This window comes from Lynx rufus, unplaced genomic scaffold (genome assembly GCF_022079265.1).
Source record: "Lynx rufus isolate CCGP_SWC_20201006 ecotype Redwood Valley unplaced genomic scaffold, mLynRuf1.p SCAF_8, whole genome shotgun sequence".
In the NCBI taxonomy this organism is placed as follows: Eukaryota; Metazoa; Chordata; class Mammalia; order Carnivora; family Felidae; genus Lynx; species Lynx rufus.
The window spans coordinates 12,922,414-12,939,429 of record NW_025814896.1 but is presented as its reverse complement, the minus strand read 5'-3'; positions in this window follow the sequence as shown (position 1 = coordinate 12,939,429).

Sequence of the window (17,016 nt, the reverse complement as noted above, 5' to 3'; positions counted from 1 at the left end):
AGGGCACAGGCCTCCGCCTCTGTGCCCTCACGAGACCCTGGGGCAGCAGAGAAGGGGGCAGTCACCCCACTGTTCATTTGTTCATTCGACAAATGCTAGGGGGCTCCCGCTCAGCATGCAGAGACGACAAAAGTCTCCACCCCCAGGTATTTAGAGAATTAATTCAAATTAATCCTGGGAGCTCCTGGCATGGCCTGGGTCAGGGGGAGGGCCACTAATGTGTCCTCTCAAATGTGGTCTCTCCTAGAAGCCTTTGGTCATCGGATCTCCCTGCCCACCTTCTATATCTTGTCACTCTCTTTTGTCTCCCGATCACTCTCTAACATTACCTTACTAATTTGTTGATTTGCTTAGTGTCTATTTTCCCACCAGAATGCCAGCCCCAGGAGAGCAGGGACCTTGCCCGTTGGGTCTAATGCTGGATTTCCAGAATCTAGAGAGCAGCAAGTCCTGGCCCACAGTCAGGCTACCAGATTATGTGTTGAATGAATGAATAGATCAGGTAGATGAAGGAATGGATGGATGAACAGGCCTTGTATGACCTTGACCCTGCTCCTGGTCTGGACCCATCGCCCACCATTCTCCCCCTCCCTCACGACTGCCCAGTGACCCTTGGTCATCCTGCTTCTGGCACACTTCCCCAGATGTATGTCCCGTCTCACCCCTCACCTCCTGCAGGTGTGTGTATAAACGTCACTATCTCGGGCCCTCTCTGACCCCCTTGTCTAAAACTGCAAACCACCCCCGCCTCCTGGCATTTCTTACCCCACCCCCACCCCCACCCCCACCCCCACCCCCACTTTGGCTTTCTTTTCTCCATGGCACTTAGCATTGTCTCTTAGAGTAATAACTCCTCCATTTCATTTATTGTCTCTCACTTCCCACCAGAACATCCGCTTCAAGAGGGCAGGGATTTTTGTCTGTTTTATTGGCTGATCTACCCTGTGCTCTTAGGACAGTGAGTTCCTGGCACAGAGTATGGTCAGAAATACTTGCTGAATGAGTGAGTGAACTGGAGGTCAAAGGAGCTAGGGTCAGGGGGCTGGGGTAAGCAGAAAGGACTTCCCGGAAGAGGGGGCTTGACTTGGGACTTATGGGATTAGGAGAGGCATAACGTTGGTGGGAGAAAATTCCAGGTAGCATAAAAGATTCAAAACCAAATGCAGCTTCCCAGGGTCTGGAGCTGGAACATCACAGGTACAGTCTTACTTTTTGTTCCCCCCGCAAATGCTCAGATCTTATGCTGTCTGACAACGGTTCTTTGAAAATTTATTCAATGTTTTATTCATCCTTAAATTCTTTAAAGCTGCAAATCAAACAGTCACTGGGTGCTCTGCTAACCACAGGTTCCAGGCTCCTGTGTTGCAAATAATGCTGCTCTTTTGCATACCAAGCAGACTTTTCTCCGTCCCGGGAAAATGAATTTCTCCCGGTGATCATTGCTCTAATTGCATCCACAGGCAGAGCAAACATCTCTCCCCGATTTGCATTATGCAAAACCTTAATCTCCACAAGTTTCTAAAGCACTGTGAGTGATTCACAGCCTTCTGACACCAGAAATGCATTGCTTGACCTAGCAGTCCATATAAGTTAGATTTAAGGGGTGGGGGGGATAAAGGATACTATAAACTTTTGGGGGATAATCACCCCTGAGTGTAGATGCCCCATAAATTTCCTTCTTGGGAAAAAAAAAAAAAAGAAATGGGGCAACTGGCCACACACGTATTGCTGGGTTTATGTCCTTCATTCCATTATCAAAATGAAGACATGCAGTGGACTTCTGTCTCAAGCAAACTCCTATGCCATCAGGCTGTCTGGCCCCTGGAAGGTGAGGCAGAAAAACAAGGTGCTCAGCGTTGTAGCGAGAGCACAGTATGAGAGATCTTTGAAGCCCAGCTGTTCACAGTCATTGCTGTGTGACAGCAGTCAGGCTACTTAACCCCTCTGGGCTTTAGTCTTCTGACCTGTCACTGAGAGTAATAAAACCCAACAAACCAGATGGCTGAGGACTAAGTACGGTTCTGGATGGAGTCTTTGTTGGGCCCGTTCCGTGTGCCAGGCCCTGGCCTGTGCTCTGGGGAAATAGTGGAGACCTGGAAGGAAAGGCCCCAGACCTCGGGTGTTTAGAGACAACAGACAGGTGCAGGAACCTGGGTAAGCTCAGACAAGGATAAGACTTGTGAAGCGAGTAAAACAGGGTCTGTGACAGGGACTGGGGAGAGAGTGGGAGAGTCACATCTGCCAGATAACACAGCAGACCTGACTGTGACAGTGAGTGTGGGTGAAAACAGCCCTCTCACAGCTGGCACGAGTGGGTAGAGCCAGAATCATCGATCCATGTAGGTCTGAGCACCAGCAGCCGCCAGCCATGGGCATGCTGCGTTCTGTCGCTGGGCACGAGGACTGGATGCAGCCGCATACATTCATTAGCAGGTGTATTACTATTATTGCTATTTTTGATCATTACCTTTTGCAGGTGAGGAAACAGAGCCTTACCACAGAATCTACAATCGTCTATTTGATACGCACCCTGTCTTCCGTCTAAATTCATTTGTCCGCAGTTGAAGAGGAAAGAAATGCCTCGCTCCCTTTACCAGTCCTTAAACTACTGTCTCTCGGCTGAAAACACCTGCCTCTGTGCTGCCTTGCGAACCTGGGGCAATCTTTGCAAACCACGGTTCAGCTTTGCTAGTGCCCCCTGTTGGGCTTTGCCAATAGGGGGCGCTAGAGGGAGACATCAAGACTGGAGGAGAAGAAAGGGCTTGCTATTCCCTTCAGCCCCTGTTTTGTTTCTTCTTCCTGTTTGTTTTACGGTTCCTGTCAGTGTCACCTTAGTGCCTTCAGACAGAGCAGCATCAACCGGCCAGTGCAGGATGATTTTCAGCCCCACAGTTTTTCAGTCCTGCAAGGTCCCTCTCCCAAGCTTCTGTTTTAATAATTACAACCTGATTCCCCAGTCCCAGGGGGTAGCTGATTCCTGCAGCTGCCACCTCTGTGAACCTTAGTGCAGGAGTCTCAAATGGTTTCTTCAAGGGCCACGTAGAAGATACTTTAGGCTTGCAGGCTGTATGCTCTCTGTTTCAGCTACTCAGCTCAGCCCTTGTAGTGTGAAAGCAGCCACAGTCAACATGTGGACAAATGGGCCTGGCTGTTGTGCCAATAAAACTTTATTTACAAAGGCAGATAGCCTACCCGTGAGCAGCAATTTGTTCCTCCCTGCCTTAGTGTTCTCTCTTTGCATTTCAATTCCTCAATACCTAGTTAACAAGTACATATATGTGTGTGTATATATATATATATACACACACACATATACATATATATACACATATATGTATATGTATATGTGTACATATATATCTATATGTGTGTGTGGTATATATATATATATATATATATATATATATATATATACCACACACACACTATTTTCATTGTTAAAATAAATGGCATGATTTCTGGCTCCTGACCAGACTCTTACGCATACAGAAATTGGAACCGAGATTAGGATTCACATTTGACTTACTAAACGAAGCATTTGATGTACTCGCTACGTTTTGTCCATGGAGTCCAAACAGCAAAATGTCAACCCCATAATGGACCATTGTGATGCTTGGTACAACGACAAGACGTTCAAGAATCTCTGAAGACTATATGGTGGCAAAAAGCAGGAGCGTTGGCATAGACTTGAGGCAAGACTATGGAATGGGTGGTGTCGGCCCTGAGCCGTAAAAGCAAGCTGCTTCTTAACAGCCCTTGTAGATTGGTCTAGAGAAAATAAAGCATCTGCCAGGTCAGTAGCTGTGTTATGAGGTGTCAGGGGGTTGTCGACATGCTTAATCAAAGAGAATTTGTCTGGAACAGCAGCTACAATTGAAGTCACCACCTGATGAGGTTTATAGTAATCCATGGTCATTGTCCAAGCACCATCTGCCCCCATAGAGGCCAGACTGGCAAGTTAAATGGAGATGTGATGGGCTTCCCCGCCCCCACATCTTTCAAGTCTTCACGGGGGGCACTGATCCCTGCAATTCACCAAAAATGCTATCCTTAGGGAAAAGGTTTACTCCAGGCTTTTACTTGGGTCTTGCTTCTCTCATGGATTTTACACCATGAGTCCATCCAGTTGCCAAGGAGCTTGGGATCTGCAGACCTACTGGGTCCCCTGTGATTTGAACTTGAGTCACAACTCCACTTATTACCTGATCTATGTTTTTAAAAAATTAGATAAGAGGCCATTGCTCTTCATTTCGGTGGTTTCTGGCCATCAGGTCTTTTTTATCCCCCCATTACATAAATCAAATAACATTTTGGTACGCTGCCCATCTATTTCATCTCTAAGGACACCACGATGAATAAACCATGCAAAAGATTACCTGGGACATTCCGATTACCACTTCTTTTCTTCTGGCGAATGTGGTAAGTACGCCCACCTTGCCTGAGGGGGATTAAATGCTGTCACTTACCCTCACCCTCACTGATGGCTGCCATCTGGTATCTCCCTCTGGCATCTCCACCATTATACGTGGCCTACTGAGAACAGCCACACGGAGATTTTCAAGGATGCAGGTGCTTCCTCACTAATATATGCCTCCATGCCTTCGTGAACGGAGTGTCTGCCAGACCTTGAGGGCATGTAGGGGTTAGGAGGCATGGTTGTCCATATCATTCATGACAAAGTCACTCCAACACCCCATCTCCCTAATCCTTTGGATTTCTTCCCTTGTATTGTACAGGGAGCATTCTGTTATCCCAACCCAGTCAAATAAGGGCCACCACTGAGATCAAGGATGCTGAGCGACCTCCAGCTTCTTGAGCTGACCACAAAATTCAGAATCTCCAAGAAGTGCCCCCATATTTATAAATGTACTTTGATTCAACGTTATATGCTGTACTCTTTGGTCTAAAACTCTTACAAAATCTATCCCTACACACAGTCCCCAGGTTTCTGCCAACGGAAATCAGCAACATCCCCGAATCACTTTGGAGTACGTGCTATTTCCTCCCGGTCGGACTTTGTGCTTGTCCTTCTGGAACATGCTGACACCTGACCCTAGTTTAATAGCAACAGGAGTGATTAAGGTGGGGCTTGAGGCGAATAGGTAGCTCCTTGCAAGGAAACCTTGTAATAACCTTGTAGGGAGGCCTGGGAGGGATGCTGTTTCTACTTGGTTCTACTTAGTTCCTGTTCCTTTTTTTCTATGTCTGTGTGATTTCTGGTGCCCACTATGAGGGCAGGCACTTGGTAGGTACACAACAAATATTTTTGGATGGATTCATAAAAACATTTCAAGGGTAAGGGCCAGGCATTTGACATTCTGTTTCATTTTTTAATTTGTAATAAAGTGACTATCAAAATTTAGCTTTTTCCTCTAGTTAAACCTCACCTGATCAGAAACCCCAACTGTCCAGCTCCTCCGAAGTCCTCCCTGGTTAATCCAGGTCTCCCCTAAAGGGCAGGCTCAGATCTGATGCTTCCCAAACCCTCATATCTGGGAGCATGATTCTTGGTGTCTAATAGATGCTTCTGTGAACATTAGCTGGATGGCTGAATGAATGAAGGTAGGGGACTGCCTTCAGAGGCCTCTTCCAGAACCATCTGTCTCAGTTGGGCATTGATCACACCTCACCCACCCTCTGTATTCTTCAGATTGTGCTCAAAGAGATACACCAATCTTCCATTCCCACCAGCAAATTCTCTCCTGGATGGAAATTGATGCAGTTCTATGACCAGCACCTGGCAGGCCATGTGTAGTGGGTTTCTGGGTCTCAGGGCTAAATGCAAACTCAGCCCTGCCTCAGTGGCCCTCTTGGCACCTTCATTCCTCTCTGTGGAGCTCTTTCCTGGATACCCACCGAGACTCAGTGGCAGCGAAAGGGCAATTGCATGGGCAAGCAGACATCGTGCGTGCCAAGCCAACGGCCACTTCTGGCCTCCACTCAGTTCAATTCTGATGTGGCTCAGGTCCCAGGAAGCCACAAGTTTCAGAACTCAGGCTCTCTTCCCCCCCCAGGATGTGCATCATGATGGATTAGGGGCAGTGGTTCTCAATTCTGGCAGACCCAATGACCTCTCCAAGGAAGAAATGTGCTTAATAACCTCTCTACCGCCCTGAAATGGAAGTCATGAATAATTAACCTATAATATCACACGTACTCAAAAAGCCATTAGAATGCTCTGAAGTGGATTATAAAAAAGAAATAAAAGGAAAATAATTTGTAATAAAATAAATCACATTTCACTATGTAAATGAGCAGGCACAGACACGTGAGGAGACATGATGAATCGTTAGATCCTTGTCAACATCAGGAGTTTGGGTGTAAGACAAGTAAGGTCGGGAGGGCAAAACAATGAAAGAGACACTTGAATGTCAATAGTGTATCCAGTATACATTAAAATCTTGTAAAACTATTTTGTTTTGATATAAAGTGTGACATAGGTTCTATGAATAAGCTATGTTCTTCACATTATTGATTAAAATGGCTTTTCGCACATGTGGATGACATTTGTCTTATTTAGACTGCCCTGCACATTGTAGGACACTCAGTATTCCTGGCCCCACCCTGTAAAGGCCTGAAATGTTACGGATCATTGAGACAAACCAAACCCCCCCCATTTCCAACATGGCCCCAGGGAGCAGACCTCTCTGGCGGCCAATCATGATCAGTACGTTTCCTCTGCCAGCAACTGGTCTAGGAATAAGTCTGGGATGCAATTTTGGCCGAAGTTAACACGAAAAAAAACATGCAGGGAGCTTCTGGGAAAGGCTTCCAGGGTTTTATAAAGAGGCAATAGAAAGAAACATATTTTTTTCTCTTTCTGCCTCGGGGCATTGTTGCCTGAGGATGTGTTACCTGAGCTGTGGAACCTTCCTGCAACAATCAGGGAGAAAGCCAATGAGGGGAAGACAGCACAGCAGGAAGCTGGAAGGAACCATGTCCTTGATAAGCCGCAACCGCTGAGCCGGCCAAACCCAGAGTGGCCCGGGGTACCCTCCGGATTCCTTGGCTTATGAAGTAATAAGATGTCCTTATTATTTAGGTCCATGTCTGGGGAGTTTTCTGTTTTTTGAAGCCAAAAATACACCATCTGTGACAGCTCGGGACATTTTTGTTCGTTACCAGAATCCCTTCTGCTTGGCGAGCAAAAACTTAGAAATTTCCGAAACATCAGAACTACATTCGCGTCATCCAAACCTGGCGCTCCTGTGAGGTGTGGGTTATGATCCCCATTTACAGATAGGAACACTGAGGCCGAGGAGGAGGAGGAGTGCCTTGACCAGCGTCAGACACACAGCTGAGCTGGGAGAGGCCCTGGTCCTGGGCTGAGTCCCCCTGCAGAGCTCCCCCTGCCCCCGCCACCGCCGCATCCCGGAGGCCTTCTCCATTCTCTGACCCCGTGGCTCTCCCGGGCCTCCAGGCCCCAAATAGCCACACCCCCTCATGCCATCATTTTACATTCTCATTATTGGGGTAACTTCCTCGGATTAAAAACCTGAGCTTCTCCACATTCCTTATTAAATATGTATATCTCATCTTGAAAGAACTAATACATATTCATTAACACAAATAAGTTCTTCATTAGTTCTCAGATGTGGCAGCCTTTGAAAGATACGGGACAGAGGACAGGTGGGGCTTGAACTGAGTCTGCTCAGGGTACCAGGATGAGCTCCACCCGTTCGTCTACACTCGTGCACACGGTGAACACTGGCCCGTGCATCCATGTGCCACACGCAGTGCGGGGCCTGGACTCACGGCCCTGGGCTCGCCACAGTCCCTGCCTTCATGGAGCTGGCTTCCTCGAGAGGAGACAATCATCACACGAGCGAGAGGATCGGAGGTCTGATGAACCCCACGAAGGAAACAGTAGGGCGTCACGGAACAGGAAGTGACTTCACAGGAGACAGGCGATCAGGGAGGCGTCCGGGAGGAGGAACTAAGACCAGCTGAAGGCACAGGCCCCCCTCCCACGGCAACGAGGGCCTCCGAGAAGGGCCCCTGGGGCCCCGGGGAGCCTGGCGTGAGGACCAGGTGGCCACAGGTAGGGGGGGAGCAGGATAATAAGGATGAGACACGAGGCCAGAGCCGAACCCCCATCTACACTTCTGAGGGCACTTGAGATGTGGGTGCACCGTCAGAGCTGGCCAGAGCACGGGGTAGCCCAGAGCCGCGGCCCGAACCATCTGTGCCCTGGAATTTTCTGGGCCCGAGCCGACATTCCCTCCAGAGTTCACTGTCCGGAGTGAGCGGGAATTCCACATCGTCCGCGTGGGCTCCTTTAATACCACCGCGGTCAGGGGAGAGATCGTGTGAGCTTGGGAGGCAGGAGAGTGTCTCACCCACGTACACATGCGTGCATCCACACATCACACACACAGGCTCACACACCTTTGTATGCACTTACACACATACACAAATACGTCCGTATACACACATACGCATTACATACACACATATATACGTCCATATACACACATATACACACTCGTACACATATATACACACGTACACACACAGCACACACAACCCACGAGCGAGACTATCACATAAGAAGTGCTGTCATCAGAGGCCCTGGACTCTTTGGGACCTGAGATGTAGACAGAGGCCCGGTTCCCGCAGAGGCAAACAGATCCCCCTTGGGCGTCCCCAGGAGTTGGTCACACGGAAGGGACCGCCCCCGGAAGGAGATCCCAGGGAGAGTCAGCTACAGGCCCGACAGTCTCCCGGCGTTTGCCGGCTCCCGGGGGGCGGGGACAAGAGTGACCCGGCCTCCCGCCATGTGCTCCTTCTGAAGCGCGGGCTCCACCGTCCACGCGGACTGGGTTTCCGGCGACCCTCTGGAAGTCGAGGGAGGACCCACCCTGCGGGCACCCGCGGCGGCAAATCCGGGTCCCCGGGGACTGGGGGCCACGTGACCCGATCCTGCCAATGGGCTGTGCGCACAGTGACTGCCCGTCCCCCGGGGCCGGACCCCGACCGCCCCTGCCAGGCCCCCTGGCCGAGCTCCCTTCTTCGTGCCCGGGCCCTGGTGACGCAGGGGCGGGGCTGCTCCGTCACCTGGGTCGCAAGGGAGGAGCCCCCCCGAGCCCAGCTCCCGGCCGCCCCTCCGGGCACCTGCCCTTCGAGCAGGAAGCCCGCCTTCCCGGGAGGCTGCTTGCGGGCCAGCACGACCCAGCCTGTCCCCACTGCGCGTCGGGGTGTTCAGACCGATGCGCCCCGGAGAGGACCGCCCGGTTCCCTGAGGCCGCCCAGGTGCCAGGCGCTGCGCTCCTCCGTGTCAAGAACGTGCCCTCTGTGATGAACGTGCGCGTGGTCACGGCTGTCCTCCATCAACGGGAGCGAACGGTGGTTACAGCTGGCCTTCCCTGCGCACTTCAAATGCGGCGGGCATCTGCTAAGCACCTAAAGTAACGTCTCTGAGCCTCACTTTAGCCTGGGCAGGACGCGTTGCTGTTTATTCCCACTTGACAGATGAGGACGCGGAGGCTCAGAGCGGCCAGGCACGTCCCTGGGCCCACACAGCCGGTAAATGGCGGAGCTGGCCTTTGAACCAAGGCCCAGCTGACTCCTGATTTGGGGTTCATGCTGCCGTCCCCCCGGGGCGCTGGTGGTGACCCCGAGGGCTGGAGCAGGATGAGCGGGCAGGTGGCGGGGCTGAGATTCCCCAGGCGGAGGCTCTGGGTGGTTGGCGAAACCCTTGGCCCGCTCCGCATGCAGCCTTCCTCTCCACGCCTCTCTGTGTGATATGGACCCTCTTTGGAGTAAACCGCATTGACTCTGCCTAATTAGCTCCTCAAATGAAATCGCCAGTTATTTTGGGACGTTTCCCTGGAGCATTCAGGTGGAAAATGCAGATAAACACGCCGCTTTGTAAAATGAATGGACGCGATTGGTCCCCAGAGCCCGGGCGATCGCAGGCCCTGGGCCTCACTTTCACAAAAGGCCTGAATCTTAGCCTTCTGGAGCTCTCTCCAGACGGGGCCCCTCCGGAGCGGAAGAGAAACCCCGGCCTGTGCGCCCGAGCGGCCGCGGCAGCGTCCCGAGCAGCCCTGCGGCCCAGCGCCCGGCAGAGGGTTCACCTGCGCTCGGGCGTCCAGCCCCAGCCCCGCCCTGTGAGGAACGCGCTGCCGGGGGCCCCTGCTACCGGCGGGGACACTGAGGCACGGGCCCGTCGATTGGAGGCCGGGAAGTCCGGCCACGGGTCTCGTGCACTTGGTGGCGAGGCCCCGTGCGTTGTCTCCACCATGCACCACGAGGAGGTCCCCGTCCTCAGGTGTGAGTGCACCTGGAATTGGCACGTTGCTTTTAAATCCACGCGACTCTTGGGTTCTGAGCAGCGCGCTGGTCAAGTATCAGTCCACGTCAGCAGTTCAGCCAGCGCGTGGTCTTGGTGACCCTGTTTTCTCCAGTTTTGGGTATCCCCCCCCCCCCACCGCCCGAGGGGAAGCCTCGGGGGCTCCCGTCTCTGGCTGACCCGGCCCTCGGCACAAGCATCTCCCATTCCACAGGCAGCTGGCAGGACTGAAGGCTGGGAGTGAGGACCTGGGACCGGGTGTCATGTACTCAAATCCCGGCTCCGATGCCCCTACGTCACGTGACCCTGGGGGACCTCCAATGGGAGGGTGGTGAATACGGTGCCCCTCGTAGGGCTGTTGTAGGAGTCAGTGAAGTGATGTGTTCATGTGAACACTGGGCCCGGCACATAGTAGGTGTTCAGTTAACAGTATACATCGTATGGACTCTTCAGTCCCAGATGGGCACTGGGATCCCTCTCATCTGTCAGTTGGGACGAGGAAGGCTGGGTTTCCTTTCATGCCCATGAGGCAGGGTCACACAGGCTGGCCCTCCACCATCAAGTTGGGCCCAGTCGCAACAGAGGAGGCTTGTGTGGGTGATGGTGTCAGATGCTCCTGGCCCCTTTCTGTAGCCGAGTCTCTGCAAACAGGACCCAAGTCTGGCTCGGCTGCTGACACAGACCTGGCAGACCCTCCTGGGCCCTCCCCCAGGCAAGAGTGCCCAGGACCCCCCAGCCAGCTCCCTGACGGCAGGTGCCGTGACGGGTGGAGGGAGCTCTGCCACCCTCACCCCCGCCCCTCCCCCCTCCTGGCGGGCTGCTCCCCAGTCCTCGAATGTTAGCCACACGCCATGGAGACCGGTCCCACCTGCCAGGGCCATTCCCGTGTTCTTTTCCAAAGAGCTGTGTGAGCTAAAGGCCAGAAAAGAGAGCAGCAAGTCCGTGCAGCCCCTGTGAGGCTGCCCTCCTCCAGCCTGGTAGACTGCAGTGTTCCTGTCTCTGGAACAGCTCACTCCCCGCTCCACGGTCATGGTGTCTGGAAAGCCCCACTTGTCACCTCCACAGCTCTAGGGGGCTCTGGTGAAGCACAGATAGGTAACTAGGGGAGTGTCTCCCCATTACCCATTGGCTTCTGTGGCACTGTGAGGCACGTGTCCCTCAGCAGGGAGCAGGGCCAGGGGATGGTTAGGTTTTGATTGGAGAGAGGGTGAATGGGCAGGAAGGATCTGGAAAGATCTGGAGGCTGGGCCCAGGGCAGCAGGGAGGGGCTGCATGGGGGGGGGGATGCTGGGGCAGCCCTGCACCGGGAACCTGGGCCTGGAAAGTGCCGGAAGGGAAAGAGCAGGGAAAATAGAAGGACAACACGGCAGTGCCCACCCCACATGCTGGGCCGAGGCTGGCAAAGGCCTGCCCAGGAGGGGGCTGACCTAGGGGACTGGACCTTCTGCTGAAGCCCCCAGAACTTCGGAAAGTCAAAAGAACTGAATGCCGAGTGCAGGGGAGGAGGGTGAGAGCAGGGAGACCAGCGAGAACACCAGAATATTCTGTAGAGAGAAGTATCCACGTGGCCAATATCCGAAGCAGGAAGGAATGAGGCATGGGGAGAAAAGAAACGTTCCTCCTGAACCCTCTCATTTCAGGGAGCAAAGATTTTCCCAGAATCCCCCCTGAGCAGGGCCCTTGCACCTCATTTCTCAGAAGTGGGTCAACATCTACCAATCACAGGATTGCCCCAAGGGGCAGGATCCCGTGACAGGCTCACAGCCTCAAGAAAACCACCTTCATAATTTGTGGGGCCCGGCGCAAAGTAAAAATATAGAGCCCCTTGGTCAAAAATTATTAAGTTTCAAAACTGTAACAGCAGAGCCTTTAGCCAATCACGGGACCCTTCTGAGCACTGTGTGACTACAATGGGTCCCACGCGTCCCCATGAAGGCAGCCCTGTCCTCGCGATTCACCCCCTTGGCTGAGCATGGGGCCACCCAGACAGGCTGCAGGAGGGAGGGTGCAGGTGGTGGGGAGAGACCCTGGTGTGGGCACCATCAGAGAGGCGGCTGTCTCCACAGACTAGACAGAAATATAATTGTATGTCATGGTAATACTACACGTTTCACGAAACACAATAGGAACAATGCCACATATTCTAGAAATAAAATGTTACAATACCACTTTCACTCTGGAGAGCCCTCTCAGATTCTTTTCGAAAGTGCTCAAATGGGCAGGCCTGGTGGGGGCCTCGAGCTATAATTGCCATTTTGCAGATGAGAAAACTCTCCTTCGCTCAAAACCCGCCAGTGGCTTCCTGATTCTAGACATGAAGTGCAAAGCCTTCCAGTCACCTATGTGCCCTGGGCCCTGCCCACTCTGATGTCACACCCTCCCTAGCACTTTCTACCTCTGGGCCTTTGCACCTGCTGTTTCTGCTGCCTGGAATCAGTTATGCCAAGGGGTCTCTCCTCCTTGGGTCTCCACTCAAGGGTCTGCCCCAGAGAGGCTTTCCCTGACCATTTATTAAACTAGCTCGCACATCTGTCCCTGACCTCCTACCTGCTGGATTTATCTTATTGGCATTCACACCATATGACACACAATGTGTTTATTGGCTTTTTGTCCCCGTCTCTTCCAGCAGAAAATAAACTCCACAAGCAGTTTGCTGATGTGACTCTGGGCCTAGAACAGGGCCTGGCACCTAGTAGGGCCTTCATAAATACTTGATAAAGGATGCCGGTGAGGGAATGGGTTACTGAGCAGACCCTGAATCCCATGGGTTTCTGCAGACGCCTTGTGTGCCAGAATGCCGGGTGAGGACACATTCTGGATAGGGTGGCTTTGCATCATCAGCGGCGTCCTCCTGCCAAGTCGGACCCAGCACCCAGTGACTGAGATCCAGCCCGATGGAAGAACATTCTCGTGGGGAAGCTCCACCCTGCAGGGGACCTGAGGCCTGGGTGAAACCAAGGGACTCCAGGAAAGTGGGTCCGGACCAGAACTATCGCACCCAAGGAAGGAACAGAGACATAATCGTGGACTTTCCAAACCCTGAAGATTAAATTAGCGTAAATACCTCATGAGGGGGCGGCTGTCTCTTGATCCAAATCCTCCTCCCATGGCCATTCATTCACTGGTCCATCCAACCAGAGTCAGCGAGGCCTCATCGAGCACCTAGGGTGCTACACTTCTTCCTCCTGTGCTAGGAAGTGGGGATACAGTCGTGAGCAAGGCAGGCTCGGCCCCCACAGAACCTGCAGTCTGCTCGGAGCAGGCCAACAATATGTGAGCTAAGAAATGCGGACGTAAACTGGATAAAGACTGGATCTTTGGCAGAAGGAAAGGGCATGCTCTGCTACAGTCAATAAGGGATGGTATCTTCAGTCAATCCGGAGGGCCTCTTGGAGGCCGTGGCATTCCAACTGAGGCCCGAGTAACGGGGAGGGGCCACCCGTGGGAGTGGCAGACGGCAAGATACTTCCAGTCGGGAAACCGCAGCGGGTGCAAAGTTCCGGAGGCGGGAGCGAGGACCGAGATTAGAGCCGGAGGAGCAGAAAGGAGGCCTTGGTGGTTGAAGGGCAGCAAGCCAGAGAGGCAGGGTCCGGGAGAGACTGGAAGGGCCGGGGCGCCCTCAGCGCTGGCCGTTCTGCCCGCCCAGGAGGCCACAGAGGTGTTCACGCAAGTGGGGAGTTGGGGTCCGACGCGCTCGTTCTGACTCCAAGTCTTTGTGAGCTCAGACAGGTCACTGAACGCTTTCAGACTGTTTTCCCGTCTGTCGAATGGGACTAATAACTCTGTCTTCTCCCAGGCACCGTGAGAGTCGGTGAGGATTAGTGGTGCTGTCCCCCCTGCTGCACCCCTCATTCCCTGATTCTGTCCACTAAAGCCAACGGGTAGTGACTGGACATCTTCAGGAAATGTTAAGAATCTACCGCGACAGGACTCCGATCGCTAAACTCCGCAGCTAACGAGCACCGACAGCACATACTGACCGAGCGCTGTACTAACACGCCCAGGACGGCACCGGGCACCGAGTAGGCGCTCAAGAAGCGGCTGCTGGTGGTGTTTGTGGTGGTCCCAACCCCACAGCGGGCACCTTCCTGCCAGACCTCCGGGGGGCTTCCTCTCCCTCCGCCCCGGCGACAGGCACATCCTTCGGGACCCAGGAGGCCGCTCTGTCATGAAAAGGCCTTTCCCACCACATCCCGGTGAACGGGAGTCACTAACACATGAGGTGAACAAGAATCCGGGCCCTTGCAGTGCAAGAGACGGAGAGTGAACGATCCTCTCCGCCAGGTGGTGGTAAGTGCTCGGGAGGAAAATAAAACAGGGTGAGGGGAGACGGGGTGACAGGAAAGAATGCGGGATGATGTGATGTTTGAGCAGATGCGAGGAAAATGAGGGAGCAAAGCATGAGGCCATCTGGGGGAAGAGTGCTCCAGGCCATGGGGACATGTGCAAAGACCCTGAGGGAGCACCGCAGGGAGCACCCAAGGCAAGAAGGCCGCAGAGCTCCCTTCTGCTTTCCCATGACAGCCCGCAGGCCTTTCCTTAGTCAGGGGACCTCTTCAACCCTTCCCCTCCCCCAGCCCCATGTCTGCCAGGTTCTGGGATCAGAGTCAGATTCTCCCATGGTGCACCTGGCCAGCGAGTCCATGAAATCCAGTGGCCACTGTGTTTCCACTTGCTAAATGTAACGCTGCGACCATGGCCCTGGAACTGATCAGGGATCAGTATTTCCGAGCTGTGTGACCATGGGTGAGTCACTTAAAACTAACTAACTGAGCCCATGCCCTCCTCTGTCAAGAGGAGCTTAGCAGTACCTACCTTGAAGGGCGGGTAAGAGGGTTACACCCGATGATGCCTTTATAAAAGCCGACCGGCCGAGAGTCCAAAAGACACTAAGCGCTCAGTCCTGGACGCTGCCGTTAATCCACAGAAGTCTTGGAAGGCCAGGCTGGTCAGAGGACAAATCCTTTTTTGAAGAAATGAGTTGTACACCCTCACATCGTAGGCGGGGGAACTGAGGCACAGAGAAGGACGGCTTGGGCTCTGTTGTCCTACAGCCCTCTCCTGACCCTCCAGGAGATGTTACTAAGTGCCCAGAGAAGTCCATTTGGGATAGACCTTCTGACTCACCTCCCCACAAAGCCCCCAAACCCCAGAGCCCTTCAACGGGAGCCTCCAGGGGCTCTGGGAGGCTCAGCCAGGACAATCTGGCCCACAGCGCCACCTGGTGGTCAGCGCTTCCAGGCCGGGGTGGGGCGCCCGTTAGTAATTGGCGGGTTCCTGGTCACAGCCCTCATGAGCACCTCACTTTACAGTTTGCAAGGGTCTTTCACATCCTCATACATCCAGTTGCAAGGAACGAAAGAAGGGAGAGAAGGAAACGCACAATAGAAAAATAAAAAGGGAAGAATATAGAGTCTAGCTCACAGACCTATGTCGTGGGACAAAGAAAAAACAGAAAATCTAGGTAAGAAAGAAAATGGAGGCAAAAGAGACAAAAATAATCAAGAAGGAGAAATAAAAAAAATGGAAAAAGAAAAAGATAAAATATCCACACCAAGTCAAGCCAAACCAGCCCAGATGGCAGGGGACAGTGCCCATCAACCAGGCAGTCCCAGCCCGGGCCTCAAGGCTGCCTCTCTCCCAAATGTGGGCACCCAACAGCCAGCATTTGGGCTGGAAGCTGGTAGGCAGGACCTGCCAGGACAAGAGCCCAGGTGAACCGGAACCTCCTGTCACTATACGGTCTCTGGCGCCACCTGCTGGAAGGACGGAGCACCACATTCATCCCCTGGAAGTTAAATTTGGCAACCCTGGACCCTGTTGGTTCTCCTGGTCAACAACACAGCCAGATGGGTAAACCCCTCCATTTCTCAGAGAGGGAAACTGAGGTTCCAAGAGAGGCAGTGACCTCTCAGGAGATGGCACTCAGCAAGTACAGAACCCTTCCAGGTCCGGGGGGCAGGTGAGGGTATCCGACTTCAAAGGTCTCAGCCCAGATCCTCATGGCCCTCCACAATCCAGCCCGGCCCCAGAACAAAGCCAGGCACAGAGCATGCGGTCATAGGCACGTGGTTCCCGGCTCGGATAGTCACGATCCTTCTTTTATTTTCGCCATGGTTCACCGATGCCCAGCACTGGGCTGGACACTGGGCCCACAGCAGACAGGAGGGGATATGGCTCCTTTTCTCAAGGTGCTCCTACTGGCGGGAAAGGAGGATGGCAAACACATAAGCAGTTACATTTAGATAAAGCCATAAAGTGGCCAACACACCCCATCCCACCTTTGGCTTCCTGATTGACTGGCCCCTGGCACCATCCACATCAAGGAGCCATATCTGGGCTCCACTGGACAGTTGGAAGAAACAGAGGCTCAGAGAGATTCTGGAAGTCCAGCTGGGAGGTTCAAGAGATTCATCAGCTGCAGGGTTTTGCCCGCCCCTTGATGTGCCATCGACCAGCCCAGCAACCCCAGTCACCAGGTCCTCCTTCAGCCGACATCGCCGTGGTGACTCCAGAGCTGAGGATCCGGACAGTTAAGAGGCAGCGAGGCCTGCCCGGAGCCAAGGAGGTCAGGTAAAGGAATGTGCCAGGTCAGGTAGGGCTGCGAGGGACGAGAGAGCTGGCGTCTTGCCCGAAGGAGGTGGCCCTCCTCAGCCACAGCTGACACGTGGCATGGCAGAAATGTGGGCCAGTGGGACCAGAACTTCTCAATTTTCAAAAGG